At 42.0% G+C, this 7,423-nt stretch overlaps 1 long non-coding RNA gene across 2 annotated transcripts in view; it reads left to right on the top strand.

Annotated features, from left to right (window-relative positions):
- The first annotated feature begins 309 nt into the window (after nucleotides 1-309).
- LOC122460691 overlaps nucleotides 310-7,423 on the top strand; it is a 35,090-nt gene continuing 27,976 nt past the window's right edge. For both annotated transcript variants that reach the window (XR_006282153.1, XR_006282152.1), the window contains exons 1-3: nucleotides 310-373; nucleotides 2,084-2,273; nucleotides 2,408-2,499. This is a non-coding gene — a long non-coding RNA (uncharacterized LOC122460691). The remainder of the gene's footprint in view (nucleotides 374-2,083; nucleotides 2,274-2,407; nucleotides 2,500-7,423) is intronic.

The raw sequence follows: 7,423 nt of genomic DNA, 5'->3' as shown, positions 1-7,423 counted from the left end.
AGAAGACTAATCCTTGAGGAAAAGACCTTGCTGACTGTTTCTTTCTTTTTCTGCTGAGTCTTTCCACCATAATGTCAGGGGTCTACTGGATGCATGCATAATATATAATCTATACAGATACATATACACCAGAGCACCAATCTGAGTGTAGGACTTGGGTAACTCAACTCTGTCTGAATGCATGAAAAGCTTACATGACTATGTCAACAAGGCATATTCCTATTGGATTGTTTACATGTTATTATATCGAAGAAACACTTGGAGTGTTTTACTTTATTTGTAACAAGAGGGTAATTAGAATATCTTGCATTGCATTTTCCTTTTAAAGTGGTTCTCGGCATCCTGACCAGCCTCTCATGAAGATTTCCAACAGGTAGGTACCAGGAGGTTAGGAATGAGGGATGAAGTGCATTTTATATATTGCCTATTTGCCTCATGATAACTTATTATCTTGAAAGTTAACTTCTCCTTCTCTTTGTTTTGTTTACATGCACCTGAAATCACTTAGTATAATTTTTCTTAACTTTGATGGACAGAATGGATCATTTTGATGTCCTACCTAAGCATACCAGGACCACAAGTAGATTTATTCCTCTGTGACTTACTGCCACAGTTCTAATTCCTGAAGCAGAGTTCTGTTTACAATTTTAACTTTATGGCCCTTCATTTTGTGTTCAGGGGACCATATACATGCAGGTCTGTAGACAATCAAATAATATCTGTGCTGACTTTTGCCAATCTTTTGACTGCACAAAGTGAATTAAAAATCATCTGGGCCCTGAGTTGGGAGCATCAAATCATTTGAGTTTTTAGATTCTTTTGTAAATATGTGTGTTGTATATCAAACTAGTGTAACAATCTTAGACAGAAATCAACATTTGAACATGTCTTGGAGCTTGAATTGTCATGTGCGAATAGTAGTGTCCCAGAATTTTAAAGGTTAAATAACTATGCAAAACCTGGTTTGGCAAAAATATTACCCCTTCTTTTGAATACACATCTGGCTAGAGTTTTAAAACATAGTCTTCCACATGTATGCTGGTATTGCATTCAACTACCTCAGCTGTTTTAAAGAAGCATACTGGACCTTTTCTGAAGTGACTGTATGAGACTTACAGATATGAACATAAAAAATAATTAGCAAGATATGAAGTGGATTTCAGTAAATGGCTTTTCCATTAGAATTGTTATGAGGAAATGTTTGCACAGATGTCATAAGTGAGACTTTCAAAAAAAAAAACCAACCCAACCCCCACCCCCTCCCCAACCTTACATAGCTGACAGCTCGACAACTTTGCATATGTGTGTTAACAGGAGAATGTGCTGTGTTTAGAATGAATGGAGAAGCGGGCCTAAATGACTTTCAGATTAGCTGGAACAGATGGAAGGGTCACAGTTGAACAACTTTACACAGCAACATAAAGGCAATGTTCAAGTGGAGTTCATTGCCTCTGACAGATACTGTCAATCAAACAGGGGACTCTCAGTTAACCAGCAGCCTGTCTTTTTAAAGATTAAATTAAAAAAAAATACATTGTGAGGCAATGACTGGAGTTTATCTGGTCTATGTCAGGCATAAATCCTACCCCAAGTGACTAGCGTTTTCAAATGAAACACAATAGATTGTGGACATTTTGAAGACAACTGAGATATAGCCAGCACGGGATGCTAGTGCTAATATATCATTTCTGCAAATGTGTAATCCAAATCAAGTCTTCTAAGGGCATGCATCATGTCTCTATACCTAGGTACCCTTATTGCTATCCTGTATGTTGTGCTTTTATACAGTCTTCTGTTTTTGAAAATAGAAACAATAGTCACAGCTATGCTAGGCAAGCTGAATTATTTTGTTTCAAACAAGGAAAAAATGATATTTGGACTTGAATTTGATATTGTGATTTTTAACATATCTGCAAATATACTCATGAATACCACAGTTTAAGGGGTATTAGGAACAAGGGTATGCTTTCAGCATAGACTGGATAGTCTGTTGCCTGTGGTACCATGTTTCAGAGGTCACCATTCCTGAGTGAAGAGACATTGTAGGGAGGAACTGTTCAGTCACAATACTTACACATTCCAGGTGTCCACCTCCAACATCTGGACTGCAGAGAATGCTTGGCTGACAAGAACATCAATTCCCAACTCCAGCAAGAGGCCGGAGAGTGGGATGAGGTTAATGAAGACACAAGCAGTTGGGAAAGTGAAAAGAGAGGGTGGATTCACTTTGTTGACTTGGAAAGAGGACACCTGAAAAAAAATATTTTCTTAGTGTAAGTATGTCCCCCTCCACTCCAACACACACTTCACTAGTGGTCACCCTTTTCAAATCCCTAGAGCCTAAGCCAGGAGAGGAACTGTTACTGGTGCAGTGTGATAGGAAAATGACACCATCTTCTCTGTGAAGCTTTCTCCATCTTGATCCTACAGGGAGGGCTGTGAGAACATCAGTGGGAGAGGGGAGGCAACATCCAGGAGAACAGAATCTAGTGGCTGGAGGTACAAATTGTACAACGGAAATACGTTGGTGATGAAGCCCCTTCCGTTCTCTTGCCCTGGCTCTCTTGGTGTAATTCAAACTGTCACTGCTTGAGTTGAGATTCCAAGAGCTTGATGAGACCAGACTTATCACTTGTACCATGTTCAGTTGCTGTGGCTTTAAGGGTCAATAAAAATATGAGGTGATGAGAGGAAGCACTGTCCTCAACTGACCTACTCAGTGGCAAGGCTGGCTCACTAAAGCCCTTTTAAATACACAACTGTAGACCTTGTTGATCCTCATTCAAATGAGCTCGGCTGTCTTTGCTGACCATTGCATCTTATTCAACAGGCAGGTTAATGCCAAATCCATGACAGTGTGGTATATAGCAAGGCCAGCATGTTATTCCTTGTTAGCTTTATAACACCCTTCCTTCAGTCTAAAAAGCAGCTAGAAAAGTGAAAGGCTGGAGTGTTTCCCAACCATGATCACTCAAAGAGGAAAAGACTCAATGGCCAAATCTACAAATATATATTTAAATAAGAGCTCTAGTCTGCTAACCTGTCTTCCATTGAATCCTTAGGCACTGGCTACAGTGGAAAAATGACACAGTAGATGAAACAATGGCTTGATCCATTATATCAAATCTCACGTGCTTCATCATGGCTCTGTCTGGACAAAGAGTGAGCTCCAGCAGCAGTTCTTAGCCCTCATTTCCCTAGAGTAATGTGCTTGCTCTCTACTGGCTGAGGTGGATTTCTTTTTGGAAGCTCTTAGTACTTGTAATTTGCCACCACCCTCTTGAGGTTGTGCAGGCTACGTTTTACAGCTAACCATAGTTGTGCCACAGCCCAGAGAGGGACTGAAAGTGGGCATTTGGTACCTCAAACAGCGGCTGCAAGTGGACCATTCCCATTGATTCAAATGCCCACTCATCTCTAATGTAAACCATTGCTTGTATGCTCATATGAGCCTATCAATTAAATCCTGGCCCCATTTTAGTAGTGGGAATTTTGCCAGTGACTTTAGTAGATACAGGGTTTCATCCTACAACTGAGAATCTAGAAGACTTCCATGAGTTAATTAATCATTCATGCCTGATTCTCCTCTCACTTAGGCTGGTGAATTCCATCGACTTGAATGGAATTACTCTTGATTTACTCTGGAGTGGAGAATCAGTCCCTTCATGGCTTTCCAGATTGTAAGCAGCCTGTTCAAATGGGGGCCAAGAATTATCTTCTAGAGATTATAAGGATTTAACAAAATGTTTAAAATGATTTCTAAATAGAAAAAATGGTTTTCATGCCAGGAGAACATTTAACAATAGGAAGAATTAAATTAACCCATCCTCCCTCTTATTCTGCATTCAAAGAATGAAACCTGCCTTATTACTCAGACAAGCAGGCTTTGAAAACAAACAAACATCCAAACAAAGAAAATCACTGAGATAAAGCAAGGTACCCATTTTCCATTTAGATTCTGTGACACAGCATGAAAGCAAACTGGGCATGGATTAATAAATGCTCCACAGATACTTCATCTACAAGTCTTGTCTCAACTGCAAATACAACCAGTCGTGTCACGCATCGCTTTAGAAGTTCATTAATGGACCACCGCACTGCTTTTTTAAAATATAATGGTGACAATTGGGGGTATATTTTGAACAGATGCTTAGCAAATCAACTTGTCTGATAGAAGTGTTGAACTTCACACATGTTTTTTGTGGCTGCTAGTAGAACAGCCATTGTTTTTCTGTAAAGTAAATATTGGCATGGGCTGGAGGGAAAACATCAACAAGTAGGTAAGTTGATATTTGTTGAGGATTTTTATATACAATCTTTCTTCATGGCCTACGTTTTCCATCCCTTTCTTTTGTCTCCTTTGGGTTAGCGCCTGTAGGAACACCAGTCTGAGCAGCAATGTTAATGCAAGTTGCCTTGCATAATGCTGCCCATTTTCTGGCAAGTTGTCTCACCAACTCAACAGATCAAGGAGACGCATGCAATGGATCAGGAATACACACAGAGGTTTTCTCCTCACCTAAGAGGATAACAGCCATGGAAAACAAGTACAGTATGTTCATTGCTAGTGGCTGAGAATTGTAGAAAGTTGCTCTATATCGGGTGGGCAAACTTTTTGGCCCGAGGCCACATCGGGGTTGCCAAACGGTATGGAGGGCCGGGTAGGGAAGGGTGTGCCTCCGCAAACAGCCTGGCCCCCGCCCCATCCACCCCCTTCCACTTCCTGCCCCCTGACTGCCCCCCTCAGAACCCCTGAATCCCCCACCCCTGCCCTCGCTCCTTGTCCCCTGACTGCCTCTCCTGGGACCCCCTACCCCATCCAACTCCCCCTGCTGCCTGACTGCCCCAATCCCTATCCACACCCCTAACTGCCCCCCCAGGAACCCACCACCTATCCAACCCCCCTTGCTCCCTGTCTCCTGACTGTCTCTGCCTCATCCAACTACCCCCTGTCCCCTGACTGCCCCCTGGGACCTCTTGCCCCTTATCCAACCCCCCATCCCCCCACCCCCTTACCAGGCCGCTCAGAGCGGCAGGACAGGCTTATTGGAAAGCCTGGGAGATGGGCGGGCGCAAACTATGCTGCCCACATGGCGGCATGTCTGCGGGGGAGGGGGAAAGTGGGGGAGGGGCCGGGGGCTAGCTGGGCCTGGCAGGACGGTCCTGCGGGCTGTAGTTTGCCCACCTCTGCTCTATATTCAGACTTTGATAGACTCAAATTTTCTGGCTCAAGGGACAGCCATTGACTGAGCTCTGCAATTTAGCAGCTACATCCTGGTGATCCAAATAAACTACTAATACACTTTGAAGCCTAAGAAGAGAGTGGCTTGCTACATGACCTTAACTTTGTGTATTGAATTAATTAATGCTAGCAAATCACTTTGATAGCAAAATGAAAGATGGCATAGAAAGTAAAATAATCTTATCTTTGTTAATTTAAAAAATTAAGTGAGATATGGCATGTTGAAAAGAAGAAAGTAAATGGGGAGTGATGACAGAGGATGTGAGCTTGGTGTAAGTTACACTAGTGGTATGTTAATGGAGTCAGCATGGGCTAGAGGTCAGGAGTCTAGACTGGGAATGGGTTTTATTCCCACGTTTGCTACTAATGTACTGGGTGACCTTGGACAAGTCACTTTATATTTGTTTTCCTTTCCAGCTTATGTCTTGTCTATTTGGATTCTAAATTATTTGGGGCAGGGAGTGTCTCTGACTATGTGTTTGTGCAGCACCTAGCACAATGGGGTCAAATCTTGGTTGCAGCCTCTAATGCTGCTCTAATACAAATAAATAATCATGAGATTTGCACCACTGTATAGATCAGAATCTGGGCCAGAACTGTATAGTGTGTGGAACTGGCAAACATGACCAGTGAATAGACACACAGATGTTCTCATAGATGTAAAATGGAAATCTGTAAATTGTAGGGGGATTGGATTTGTCAGATAAAGACCTGTTTAGATTTGATTGCTTTTCAAGTCACATAGCCTAGTGCTAGTCCTATTGGAAGCTAATGTCAAAACTACCATTGTCTTCAAATGGAATAGCTCAGTCCCTTATTCCTCTGAGCCCCTCCACTGAATCAAGCGAGTGAAGGATTACACATGCAATCATACACACCTCACCGTAAATAGGGATTACAGTCAAACCCCACACAAGTAACTAGCATAATGCATGTCTGAATGGATGATGTAATGTGTCAGTGAGGGCTGTGTATTCCTAAGTTCCATTTCTTGGGCTAAAGAGAACTTTGTGTGGATGCATGTAGAGTGAGTAAGCAAAGCATCGGATTGCTATAGGTCCTGGAAACTTCCTGCAAAGTACTGAGAGTCTAACTCCTAGCGAGCTCCTTCTCATGACTCTAATAGTGTTTGACTGCTGCTTTTGGGCTACCACGTCAGGGAAGATTTCCCACACAACTTGGCCTTCAGCTACTTCTTGGTTTAGCCTTAAAATCCCCTAGGAATGGCCCCAATATAGGTGCAGGTCCGTAACCACGTTGAACAACTGTGCTGGGATATTATTGCTAGAAGCGCTGACTCAGAGTTGTTATATAGTCTGTGTAGGCACAATACTATTAATACTGAGCTGATCAACTACTATTAACATTAATTTGTTGAGTACCAGAAGGGCTATGAGAACTATGCAGGATGCAAGGGAAGAGAGTGTGCGCATCCCAAGTTATTTATAATGTATGGGCCTGATCCCTGAGGATGCTGCACACTATCTGAGAGATGCCAAGAGCCTTCAATTTCCATTGGCTTCAGCCACCAGCTCAGCATCATGCAGGACTGAACCCTAAGTAAATCAGCAGCACAAATCAGGCATGTCACAAACCAGGTGACCAGACGATGGATTTAACTATGCAGACATCTCTTTTTTGTTGGTGACAAATGCTGATCGTGATGCCAGATGCAAAAATCTTGACTTCTCTGTTGTGCCACTAATCCCTTTGGTTTAGCATCTTTTACATGTTAACTGATAGTTTAGTTGCCTGGATTTGGAAATATCATTGAAACGTCAGTGGGAACAGAAATAGAAATGAAGATTGCTTTGTTTGGGTGGGTGGGTTGGTGGTTTTATTTGGTTTCCCGCCCCCATTTAAAACTCCTAAAAAGAAGTTGGAAAAGTGGGAAGAGCTGGGGAATGGATTATGCTTGCAAATGGCAACATTTTTCTATTGCTTTTCTAATAATTGCCCATAAATTGTTTTCAAGGCATGATCTGACATGTGGCATAAATCATTTTAAAGACTCAGGTAGAAATGTGGTTTTCTTTGTCAAGTGTTTTTAAGGAGCACTTATTTTTTGATTATCTCAGTGTAACGGTGCATTATCCAGCATGTATTTCTAGAAACAGATACGTTTTTGGGAACAGTCCTATACTGCTGGGAAAATCAGATGAAAGGCCAATTCAGTCCAGA

Source organism: Dermochelys coriacea, chromosome 6, assembly GCF_009764565.3.
Source record: "Dermochelys coriacea isolate rDerCor1 chromosome 6, rDerCor1.pri.v4, whole genome shotgun sequence".
NCBI classification, from domain to species: Eukaryota; Metazoa; Chordata; order Testudines; family Dermochelyidae; genus Dermochelys; species Dermochelys coriacea.
This window is presented reverse-complemented; position numbering and strand designations above follow the sequence as displayed.